Source organism: Chrysemys picta, chromosome 8 (genome assembly GCF_011386835.1).
Source record: "Chrysemys picta bellii isolate R12L10 chromosome 8, ASM1138683v2, whole genome shotgun sequence".
NCBI classification, from domain to species: Eukaryota; Metazoa; Chordata; order Testudines; family Emydidae; genus Chrysemys; species Chrysemys picta.
In genome coordinates this window covers 10,280,459-10,293,470 of record NC_088798.1, presented here as the reverse complement: position 1 = coordinate 10,293,470, position 13,012 = coordinate 10,280,459, and the positions used below count along the sequence as shown (strand labels likewise).

The 13,012-nt window shown below is 43.4% G+C and overlaps 1 protein-coding gene across 8 annotated transcripts in view; it reads right to left on the bottom strand.

Moving 5' to 3' along the window:
• The window catches only part of OSBPL9 (oxysterol binding protein like 9), a 117,825-nt gene that overhangs the window by 84,998 nt on the left and 19,815 nt on the right, over positions 1 to 13,012 (bottom strand). The gene's annotated exons all lie outside the window — the stretch shown is intronic.

Genomic DNA, 13,012 nt, shown 5'->3' with positions numbered 1-13,012 from the left:
TTTTGGCTTCTGGGAAACTAGTGAAGTATAGTAGATGGTGTTTTGTTGCTGTCTTGGTGAACCAAATCATCAGAATAACCACCAGTTTTGGGGATAGTCTGCCCCATTCTTTGGGGTTTGCACTAATTAAGCAATCTCAGTGTGGCCCCTCCAGGCAACATGGGTCACAGTCGGTCTCTTATTTTAGTTAAATTGAATCTTTCCCTCCTCTTCCCCGACAGCACAGACAGATGAAGGGTGAGGGCTGCCCTATCATATGGAATGGCACGAAGAATTCACTGGGAACACCAGCCAGCACCACCATGTTACGAGCTGTAGTCTCTCTCTCTCCCCCACCCATAGCATTCCACATAGCACACTAAGGATATGATACCACGACATTGGCCAGAAAGTCCTGTCATATAGTACTCCCATGGTATCAGACACAAGCACACTAATTGGGTCTGATATAACATTAAGTGTTAATATGAAGAAGCTGCTGGGGACAGGTTTATAATGCAACAGAACTAAAAAGACACATTGGCAGCCTCCATGACCTCCAAACTAAATATAATTAAGCTACATGCTACTGTCAAAATGAAGAAGGATAATATTTTGAAATATTATGGTTGCAAAACAGATTTAGTTTAATGCAACACACAAATTACTGTTCCATATACCCGACTAACAAGATCTGTTATGAAAAACAGTATACCTTGAAGTCAGATGGCATAAGCCTAGTTGCAAAATATTATATCCTTCTTCATTTTGACAGTAGCATATAGCTTAATTATATTTTTCATAAGAAATGTCTCTGGTCCCACCCCAAGAATAAGATCCGATTGTCTGGCAGAGCAGGGAAGTTTCACATAGTTTACACTTTTTAAACAAACCACTAGTGAATTAAAGAGACAGGGTGGGTGAACTAATATATTTTAATGGACCAACTTCCCTTGGTGAAAGAAGATTTCGAGCCTAGAGAGCTCTTCTTCAGGTCAAAGCTTCTCTTTCACCAACAGAAGTTGGTCCATTAAAATATATTACCTCATCCACCTCATCTCTCTAATATGCTTGGACCAACGTGGCTACAACAATGATACAAACACCAATAAATTATCAGCATCAGTGATATATATTGAACTTGGTTAATTCTTCGCATTCTTACCAATATTTCAAGTGTCTATGGAGTTTTTCAAATCCTTGTGTACTAAATGATAGTTTTCAAATACAAAAACAAAGTAGTGGCCATCAGACCTCCTCTCTGAAAAAAAGATTACTCATTTCTTGGACAGTTAAAGTGAAGTGTAGTCAATGCCACAAGACTAAGTAGCTCATGGCATACCAGGACCCTCTGCCCACGTTGTGTTTCTTAGATCACTTTAGAGTAAAGTGTACAGCTAGGGTTGTTTACTGATTCATCTTTCTGTTGTGGTGTCTCATATATCCTCCAAATTGACACTGAAGCAGGATTACAGTGCTGAAGGTAACATGTTAAGATTTGCTAACTATCTCCTATAGGACTCATACACAAAGCTAAGGATTTGTAAAACAGAGATAAATTGGGATGATTGGGCAGAAACTTAACAGCCACAAATAGTAAAGTCTATTCAGCATCAAGGAATCTTTATAAATACAAACCAAACAACCTAGTCCAAAGAATGAACAAACTTCTGCAAGCCCAGGCATCAACCCAGCCTTCAAAGCCCTCCCTACATACATGCTCCTCCTCCGGTCCCTCCAGCAGCAGTTCATATGCCTTTCCCTTTTCCATGGGTGTTCAGTAGAGGGGAAAGGAAAGACAGTGTTTCTTTGTGTGTGCTGATGACTCAGTAGTGACCCTGCACCCTGTCACAAAGATAGCTTATATGCTTACAGCATGAAAAACCACCCATGATTAGACTGTTGGTCAAGGTCACTCAGCTTCATATGAACTACAGCTGCAATTCAGGAATCACATCAACTCTCTTGGTACTAAAATAGACTAAGTCTCCTCTACCAGTAGATCCTGGAATGACTGCAATGTGAAGATTATTTACTGGTGGTTTTAGTACCTACTGCCAATCAGCAGCCTTATGAATAATCACCTATTGCCAACCAAGAGACCTACATGCAGACACTTTCTAGCCAATAGTGACTCATCAGCCATCCATCTCTCAGTACCAACCACTAAGAAAAGCTCAGAAGCTTCACTAGCATGCAATTCTCAGGAAGAACAAGCAGAAAGGTTAAATTAAATCTAATCAGAATGGCTGCTGAGAGATTAAATGCAAGGAAAAGCTTCCTAGCAGTAAGAGCAATTATAGAATGGAACAACAGCCAAGAGGTCATTGAAGCACAATCTATGGAAACATTCAAAAAAGGATTAGCCAAAACACTCAGAAGAACAATTCAGGGGAAAACCTGCACTAGATACAAAGTGGGAAATTATAACTTCTGACCAATCTTTCTAGCAATCAGGTTAGGTTTATTACGCATCTTTTGTTTTTAAGAGGGAAACTGACAAACTGACCTCTTGTTATTTTAAGAAGTTTTGTAGCACACACACCACACAATATTCATCAACATCAGGAACAGGAGGGTAAGGATTTCGGCATTGCAGATCAGGCTAAGCACCATAAAAACAAGTTAACAGTGTTGGGTACTTCCAGATGCAAAGGTGTGTGTGTGTGTGTGTGTGTGTGTGTGTGTGTGTGTGTGTGTGTGTGTGTGTGTGTGTGTGTGTGTGTGTGTGTGTGTGTGTGTGTGTGTGTGTGTGTGTGTGTGTGTGTGTGTGTGTGAAGTTAGTTCTACTGTGCTGTTCATAGTGCAACAGTATCACTGGAAAGGTCAAATCTAAGGAACACCTCCTAAAACTGTCTCAGAAGCACTGATTCAGCCAGGCATCATGAAATGCAGGCATAACAAGGGCCGGGTTCAGACACAAGAAGGGAATACAAAAAAAAAGAGAAGTGGGTTTTTTGTTTGATGAAGTTAAATAGATGATAAAAAGGAAGATAAAGAAGGGGTCACATTTCTTTTAGTACATGAATGCTCTCAACCAGTATCCTTCTCCATACTACAGAATGATTCAGTAGTTTCATCTTCAGATTCACCATTGCATTCTAGTACTTTGTTAGTGAAAAGAGACTATGTATGTTTATATAACGTGTGTGGAATGTGAAAGTATTGCACACTAGATTACTTTTCCTACCAAAGGCTTGATGGCATCCAAAAGGTGAGATATAAATATGTTCAACATGTCTTTTAGTTTACACTGCACTAACAGCTAGCATTTCTAGGTCACACAGAGCAGTACATGAGAACACAATGCACAAACCCACCATCTCAAAATTAAAGCATCCCTGTAAAAAAAGCAGCAGCACGTGAATATGAAAATAAAAAACTAGAGAATTATTTTAAAAATCATTGTTGTTATAAAAACACACATTATCTCCTAGGGAGAAATGCAGGTTTTATTTTCATTCATTTTAACCGACTTACCAATTGGCTGATCTGTCTGTAAGTAACGCAGTCTCCCTAACTAGGAGAAAAAGTCTGTTCCACCCACTGAGACAATGGGACTAATTATGCATTCTTTATTCAGGCAAAACTCCCACAGACTTTGTGGGAGTTCCTGCATTCTTTACTCTAGCTATATCAAGCCCTCTGCACTATGTTTATTTTAAACATAGCCAAACTGTTGGTGTGAAAATCTGGCTCCACTGAAGTCAATGGGAGTTTTACCACTGACTTCAGTGGAAAAAGTATTTCACACCCAGTGCCAGGTAAAGTGTGAAAAGTCAGACCTCTATTTCATGGCTATGACCTCTTAGATAGAGGACTCTCTTTAAATTGGGAGAAGGACATTTTAACCATGGAACTGCAGCATGCAAATGAACTGAAGACAACTATATGACAGTTCCACTGCTCTCTCTCCAGTCAGCTCCCTTTCCTAGCCTGTAGTCAGGCTGAGGATAGAGTCAGTCACCTGAACTTGTAGGCTTTCAGTCAAGGCAAACAAATTCCTTATGTCTGCATGGACAGAGTATAGCAAGAGTGAAGTTAAGCTGTTTCTGCCATCAGTTGAGCAGAGCTAGGGTGACCAGATGTCCCAATTTTATAGGGTATTTTTCTTATATTATATTCAGAGCTTTTTCTTACATAGGCAGCTATTACCCCCCACCCCCTGTCCCGATTTTTCACATTTGCTATCTGGTCACCCTAAGCAGAGGGCAGGTGAAGGGTACATAAGAGGTAAAGCTTCTAGGGCTGTCAAGCGATTAAAAAAATTAATCGTGATTAATCGTACTGTTAAACAATAATACAATACCATTCATTTAAATATTTTTGGATGTCTTCTACATTTTCAAATATATTGATTTCAATTACAACACAGAATACAAACTGTACAGTGCTCACTTTATATTTATTTTTATTACAAGTGTTTGCACTGTAAAAAAAATGAAATAGTATTTTTCAATTCCTCCATTACAAGTACTGTAGTGCAATCTCTCTATCATGAAAGTTGAACTTACAAATGTAGAATTATGTACAAAAAAACCTGCAGTCAAAAATAAAACAATGTAAAACTTTAGCACCTACAAGTCCAATCAGTCCTACTTCTTGGTTCAACCAATTGCTCAGACAAGTCTGTTTACATTTGCAGGAGATAATGCCGTTCGCGTCTTGTTTACAATGTCACCTGAAAGTGAAAACAGGCATTCTCATGGCCCTGTTGTAGCCGGCGTCGCAAGATATTTACATGCCAGATGCTTCGGCCACCATTCCAGGGGACATGTGTCCATGCTGATGATGGGTTCTGCTCAATAACAATCCAAAGCAGTGCAGACTGATGCATTTTTGAGTTAATTGCAAGTGTTAACTGCGATTACTCGTAAGCCCTAAAAGCTACTGATAAAATGACTCCATCTAGGCAATCTTCTATGCAAAAGATAGGCTGACTGGCCTCATTATATATTAAAGTGTAGAGGCTGACCAGCAGAGAAACGAGACATTCCAGGGGTAGAGGACTGCAGAATAAATGACAGAACTAAGAAGTAAGGAGACCTAACCCACAAGAATGCCTACCTATACTCTGCAGAATACCAAATCAGTAATTTGGTGTTGTCTCAGTCTTCCTTCTTTCTATTCCCCCCCCCCCGCCCCTTCCTTTGGTATCTTCCAGCCCTCCCTCTCCACACTTCTTACTTGGGGGAGGGGGGGGGGAAGGGTTGGTGCCTCACTGTGGTTGATGCATGTGGATGAAAATGAGTAAGCTGTGCCCATCTAATTTTGTATAGCATGCTCATCTCCATGGCATCAGAGTACTTGTCCTGAGGATTAACACCTGTGCTTTTTTTTTTTTTTTTTTTGGGGGGGGGGGGGGAGGGGAGGGTGAGAGAGAGTGGAAGATATGAGAGTGGAAGACTGAGACCACATCTAACCTCTATCAATCTACCACCACCTAGTCAGGTTAAGGGATGGACAGCCACGATCATTACCAGAGTTCAGATCATACTCAAACCAAATCTTCCTGTGTACAAAATATCGTGACGGTTAGCCAAGAATTTTTTTTTTTTTTAAATTACAGAAAAGTCAATGCTTGTTTAGTTGTTGTAGGTTTCTCCAACCTATGGCCTAAAAGCCAAATTCAGCCCATAGCCTTTGGAAATATGCACAACCAGACACTCAGCTGAAAATGTCAGTAGTTTTACTGACATTTTAATACCATCAGTGGTAGTGAAGCAGACGAGCGAGAGGGAATCCCTACTCCCCAATCCTGGCTTTTTCTACCTCAATACAACCACTATCTTAAGAAAGCGTTACCAGTGGTCATGCCTACTAGCTTTTAACTGGTGGGCCAGTTTGTTTCCTCCTGTGCTCTGAATTGATCCTGCCAGTACTACTGAGTGCCTCGGTCCCCAGAAGAGGCTGTTTGAAGCAGCCTTGTTACACTGTGGTCTGAGAAGAGATAATGCAACATCATCCCATCTGTCCCTGGTCCCCAGTCCCAACTTGCTGTTGTGCCTTGCTGGCTCAGCCAGACTCATTCCCTGACACAGCCTCAATTGCCACCTGCCCTGTGCTGGTTGATACACTACCCCCAACTATCACACTACTAATATTCAAGGACAAGCAAGCCTGAGTCTACTTACCCACACCACACTGTGCACTTTACTATACAACCATGGAGGCTGAGCGGACTTTTGTGGAGGAGGGAGCCCTGTTCAATGCCCACACTAAAAAATATTAAACCATGCCAACAACCTTACTGTCCAGTTTCTAATCTCATCTTAACTGGATGGCACCCAAGGGAGACAATAAGTGTTATAAGATAGAGGGAAGAACTGTAGGTTAAAGTGACATACACTGCTTTTCTTTCAGGTGGCTCACACTGACGGAATGGCCTGAATTGGCAAGAGCAGAGCCCATCATCAACAGCATACACTAAAGTACATGTACCGGAGTCTGTGCAAGGTTGCATGAACATAAGTAGAGGTTTGCTTTACAGATGAGGCTGTTTGTGTCTTATTACACAAAGAATTAAATAGGAGATGAAGCTCCTGTTATACTTAAGGTTAAGTTTTAAGTTCTACTGTAACAGTTTGCAGTTATTCAGAGTTCTGATTTTTTTAAAATAGCTGTTTTCTCCTCTGAAAATTTGGCTAGTTTGTTCAGATTCTTTTACTTATACAAAAGAACAGAGGCGAGATGGAACACACTTCTCAATTAAGTTTCAAGATTTTTTTTTTTTGCTCATATGCAACTCAAATGGATGTATTTCATAACTGAAAATATTAAGTATGAATAGTCCTATTTGAAAATTCAACACATTTTATTTATTATTTTTGACTAAAAATTAGTTAGAATCATTTGAACTGTTTCAAAAATCCATGTTAACTTTTGCTAACAATGTAAGCAATAATACTATCTTGCAGATGTAACCTACAATAATAGTTTTTATTTTTAAAAATTTCATCTGCCCACAAGTTAAGCTGCAAAAAATGGATTATGTGCTGAAGTCTTTATGCTTTCACAATTTCTAAACTCCAGAGGAGGAGTCTGAAGATTTTAAATTTTTCCTATTTCTCACCTCCTCCCATCTTTTGAAGGAGAATGAAGCTGGGAAGGGAGAGACAGGAAAAAAAAGAATACAAACAATGAAAACTCACACATTGCAATGTTAAATTTAATTTTAAGGTTATGATGCTAACTTCTCCAAGGCAAAACAATATGAAAACTCAGGTATAACATGTAACTAACTACTTCCTTACGCATACACATTTGGATAGTATTTCAACAAAAGCTCACACAACCCTATATACATGCAGCATCTTATAGAAGAGGCTACTTACCTGTAATCCCAAACGTGGATGCGCGTACACGCCATGCACCAGAGCCAGAAGGTTTTTTCAGCAGTGTCTGTTGACCTGCACGTGCATCCTTTCATGCTCTCAGCTGAGGATATAATAGGCTATACAGCTCGACGCCTCTCCCATTACATCTCCTCTTACCACTGAGTAGTCGAGTCCATAGCAGAAGGGATGAACGGTGGGTACTGGAATCCAAATAGGGACCACACATCTTGAAGAACCTCCAGTTACAGGTAAGTAGCTTTCTCTTCTTCGACTAATGGTCCCTATATGGATTCCAAATGTGGATGAGTAGCGAGCAATGACCAGCATGCAGGTGGGTGCGAGGATGTGCTCGGAAGTGCTGTCTGTAGTACAACGCAGGCCACAGCTGCAGCCATTGCGTGGGTGATGGCATAATGATATGTGAAGTTGTGCATGGAACGCTACATCACTGTGCGACAAATGTCCTGGGAGGAGACATCGGCGAGGCAGGCCAATGTGGCCGCTTGTGCTCAGGTAAAGTGTGCCATGACAACATCACATGGCGTTACATTGTTGAGTGCATGCATTCACAGATACTACAGAGAAACCCATTTGGAAATGCACTGTAAGGAGAAGGCTTGGCCCTTACAACCATCAGCAATTGATGCACAGAAGTCATGGGTTCGGTGGAGGTAGAACACCGCTGCATGTCGGATGCCAAGGGAATGGAGGATCCTGTCAATGTGGGAGGTGTGGGGTTTGAGACAGAAGACCAGGAAGTGGATACACTGATTTAGGAGGAACTCCAACACCACCTTCAAAAGGAATTTAAGGTGAACATGTAAAGAAACTGTCTTTGTGGAAGACAACGTGGGGGGGAGGGGTAGGTGTCAGCCATCATGGCTGCCAGCTCACTGATTCGTCTAGCCAAGGTAATGGCTACCCAGAAGATTATTTTCATGGAGAGATGAGAAAGGGAAGACATTGCTAGGGCCTCAAAGGGTGGTTTCCTGAAAGCAGAGAGAATGAGATTAAGGTCCCACAAGGGTGTAGGTTTGAGTACAGCTGGGAAGGTATTGGGCAAACCTTTTAGGAAACATAGGGTGGTAGTGTGTGTGAGCCCAGAAGTGCCAACCACTGAGGGGAGAAAGGCACTGAGTGCTGCTACCTGGACCCGTATGGATCTGAAGGCTAGGCCCAAAGTCTCGAGTTCAAGAAGATAGTTGAGAATGATAGGTATGGATATCGTAGACAGCAGGTATTTGTGGAGGTGAGCTCAGGAGGTGAAGTGCTTTCATTTCACCTGGTAGCAGGCCCTGGTTGATGCCCTCCTGCTTTGGGTAAGGATACATTGCACTGGGGTGGAGCATGCTCTATCTATCCCCGAGCTCCATCCAAAAACCAAGCTGTGAAGTGAGGACGGCTGAGAATGGAATGTTAGCGTCGACCCCAGTCTTGCATGAGGAGATGCAGTAGTGTGTGGAAATAGAGTGGTGTGCAGACAGAGAGGTTTGGGAGGTCTGTGAACCAAAACCAATAGGGCCAGAATGGAACTATTAGGATTACCGTCACTTGATCCCGACGAGTCTTGTACAGGACTTGCGGGGGGAGGGAAAAAGGTGTAGTGGAGGGAGTCCATCTAGAGGAGGAGAAGGGCGTCACCCTGCAAGTACTCCCACATGGCTCCTCTGACACAATAAAGCGAAAGTTTGTGGTGGTCTCAAATGGAGAAGAGGTCTCAGAGTTGGGTGCCCCATTAGTGGAAGAGGCACCAAAGCTTGGCACTGTGCAGCTTCCACTCATGGTTCAGGTAGTGTCCTGCTGAGCATATCTGACAGGGAGTCTTTGGGTGCCCAGGAGGTACGTGGAGTGTGACTTGATGTTTGATGCACCATTTCCAAAGGTGGATGGACTCTGAACAGAGGTAGGGAGACTTGGCACTGCCCTTTTTGTTGATGTAAATTACCGCTGCAATGTTGTCAGAATAATTTTATGTGCTTGGCCCATATGAAGGAAAGAAAGTGGCAGACAAGACGGACCGTCCTCAGTTCCAGGATGTTTATATGCATTCTGAGGCATCCAAATGCTCTATGCAGTGTGGCGGTCTAGGTGAGTGCCCCAACCCGCGAGGGAAGTGTCCGTTATGAGCGTGGCATGGGAATTATGAAGGGAGTACCGACCAGGACTTGGGAAGTGTCGGTCCACCCTATGAAGGACATCAGTACCTCCTGGGGGATCAGGACTTTGCTGTCCAGGCAGTCATGGTGTGGTCTGTAGACTGAGAGAAGCCAAAACTGGAATCAACGCATGTGAAGATGGCTTTCCAGCCCAGCAGGTCCATCTCTTTTGCCATTCTGTGTGGAGAAATGGATTTCTGAGAGCGCTGGCCGACTCATTCTGCCTCTGCGAGACCCACAAGGCAATTTGGAGGTGAATGAGTAAAAAGGAATTGTACTCCCTTAATAGGATCAGAGGCAGGAGTATACCACACCAATTGCACTGGTTGCAGGACAGCATTGTTGATAAGGAGAGCTACTTGAGTAGGTCTCCCTGGGGTTGGAGGATGTCCAGGAGCTGGTGTTGCATGTCCTGGACCTCCTCCAACAGGATCCCCAGATCCATCACCACCCATTGTAATGGTTCTTGATATTGGTGGTGGTGGTCATCTAGAGGGGATAGTGAGGCAGGAACCAGAGCCTCGTCAGGGGAACCGGCAGTACCGGTTCAACCTCTCCTAACTTCTTCTCATAAACAGACTGTGCTGGAGGGCGAACAAGGAACAGTTGGAATGAAGCCACCAAGGGAGTCTGGCACCCTCAATAGGGATCCCATGGCGGCCAGTTGGGCCAGTAGTAAGGATCTCTGTGCATGGGTGGGCCTCACAGAGAGCAGTACCATGGTTCTGCAGCAGGGTCATAGGCCAAGGGATATGGTAGTCAGCAGTGCAATTCTGGCTGCGGGGGGGGGGGGGGGGGGGGCGGGTGAGAACAAGAGTTCCAGTGCTGAGAAGCCCTCGGACTTGGAGGACAATTCCAGCAATAGGGGGTGCAGACAGTGCCGAAGGGCTGAGGTGCGGCAAGGAGACATGCCACTCTGGGGGCAGCAGTAGCGATTCATCTGCTGGAGATGGCGAGATGGTGGTGTGTGTAGGGCCAGAGAGGAGCATAGGTATGGGAGAAGCAACTCTTCCATCGATAGCAGCAATTCCAGGCAGCCGGGAGTGCGCAGGGTCACACGAGACAAACCCCGGGGTCCAAGCACCGTCAACAGTGCCAGCAGGAGATGCGCTGATGAAGGAACCAATGCAGTCACCAGGGTAGGTGCTGGTAACGGTGGATCCTGCTTCTGTTTTTCCTTACCCTCCACCCGGAGTAACATGAGAGCTCGTCCAGTGGCCAGAGAGACGTGCAACTTCTCACCCAACCAAGCATGGTTTGAGGAGGAAATGCTATGTTTTTGAGCAGTCCTGGATGGGGATCTGTGCTTATATCTGTGTCCATGCTTCTTTCCCTCACGGCGGGGCGTAGCCAGCAGTCTCAGTACCATCAGATCCGGTGCCTGGGAGGTGCTCGGAGGAGGGCTGGGCGCCAGTGCAGGGTGGTGCACCACTGGTTCCAGATCTGAATACATCTGTGCATGCATGGCCTTCTCCATCAAGAACTTACAGAGCAGAAGTTCTTGAGCCTCCCATGTTCGAGGCAGGAACAACTTACAGATAGTGCAGCGGGCGACCATGTACCTGAGGCAGTACAGGTAGCGCTGGTGCTCGTCACTCACTGAAAATGAGCACAGGCGAGAAGCACAATTTTAAAGCCAGGAACTCGGGCATAGTCCTTGGGGGTGGAGGGGAGGTTGAGAAGGTTGGCCAGGAGGGACCCAACACCACATCCATACTTCTATTGGAAACTCCCCTGCTCGTGTGCCCAAGGATCACATTTGCTCTTTTGGTCACATCAGCAGCCTGGGAACTCATGTTCAATCTAACAATATCCCTGTCCTTTTAATCGCTGCTTCCCAAAACACAGTCCCCAATCCTGTAATATGGAATTCTTGGATCCTAGATATATTAAAATGCATGTTCAAATGAGCACAGCTTACCACAATGATTCAAATTCCTCTGTTGAACTGACTGGTTCTTATTCCTTACTACTCCAATTTGTGTCTCATCTGAAAACTTAACCAGCAAGAAGTCGGTTTTCTTCCAAATCACTGATAAACACTAAGATCCACTCCCCATTCATGGGTGTTTAAAGCAAGTACCAAAATGTTTTAGTTTGGAAACCTGGGTTCAGAATGGAAAATTCTTCAGAAGTACACCTCTACCTTGATATAACACTGTACCCAGGAGCCAAAAACTCTTACCGCATTATAGGTGAAACTGCATTATATCAAACTTGCTTTGATCCACCCGAGTGCGCCGCCCCGCCCCCGGAGCACTGCTTTACCACGTTATATCCGAATTAGTGTTATATCGGGTCGCGTTATATCGGGGTAAAGGTGCATCTGGAAGGGACATTTAGAATATGTAACAATGCATAATCGTTTATTTTAATCCATTGGTGACTATCAAGGCAGATTTTTTACTAACGTGAGTATCTAGCAAATATCTTTCCCTCCCTCTATGGAAGTGAGCTTGTATTGCCTTTTAATCTATGTTCATCTAATAAGTACATATACACAACATACAATTCAATCAGACTAAAAAGCTAGCATTCCACAGTATGCTATTTTCACAGGTAACTTTAAATGAATTTTCTAGTATCCCAAAACAAATAGGTTGCACCAAGTCCATTCAATCCTGAAGTTTTTAATAAAAGCTGTTCAAGTGAAAAAGAAGGGAGTTAGGGGGATGTCAACAATATTTAGTGTTAAGTAATGCAAACTGCACCACATGCACCCTTCTCTGATACAGCCATATAGATTGTTAAAATTCTATTTTACCAAAATATTTTGCCACTGTTCGACGTTCATCCAAAAAGGTATTTAGAAGTTATAAAAACCTGTAAACAAAAGCTTTTCACCCAGAAAAACCTTCTCTACCAGTATTATAGTGTAATTAGCATAATTTTATACAGCCCTGTCTACATTACAGACCTTTACCATTAAAAACCACAGCAGGGAAACAGTCAAAATATCTAGGAGACTGCTTCAAATAGAGAGATGTCTCTGACATCAAAATAAGCCTTGTGAACATCTTGGTTGAATTTCTAGACTGAATTCACAGAAAGAAGTTGTTTACCTTGTACAGTAACTGGAATTTGAGATCTTTGTCAATATGGGTGCTCCATTTTAAGATGTGCATGCACTAGTGCGCTCTGGATCAGATTTTCATCAGCGGTGTCCACAGGTCTGCACCCTACACATTCTTGTGCTCTGATGTGAAAGTATATAGGGGAAGGTGGACCCACTGATGCTCCAGTTCCTTCTTAAACATGAAATCTAAACAGAAAGACTCTGAGCAGAGGGGGAGGAGGATAGATAGTGGCGTAGCCATAGGAACAAAACATCTTGAAGAATTCCAGTCACTGTACACGGTAAGAAACCTCTCCTTTGAGTTATCCCTGTAAGTGCTCCACTTCAGGAGATTGCAGAGCAATACTTTGATTATGGAGGAGAGTGTGGAAGCGGCAGATTCAGTACGCACTATAGAACTTCACTCAAAGCTGTCTCGGCTCTGGAAACAGGTATGAGAGCATAGCATTGGGAAAAGGTGTGCA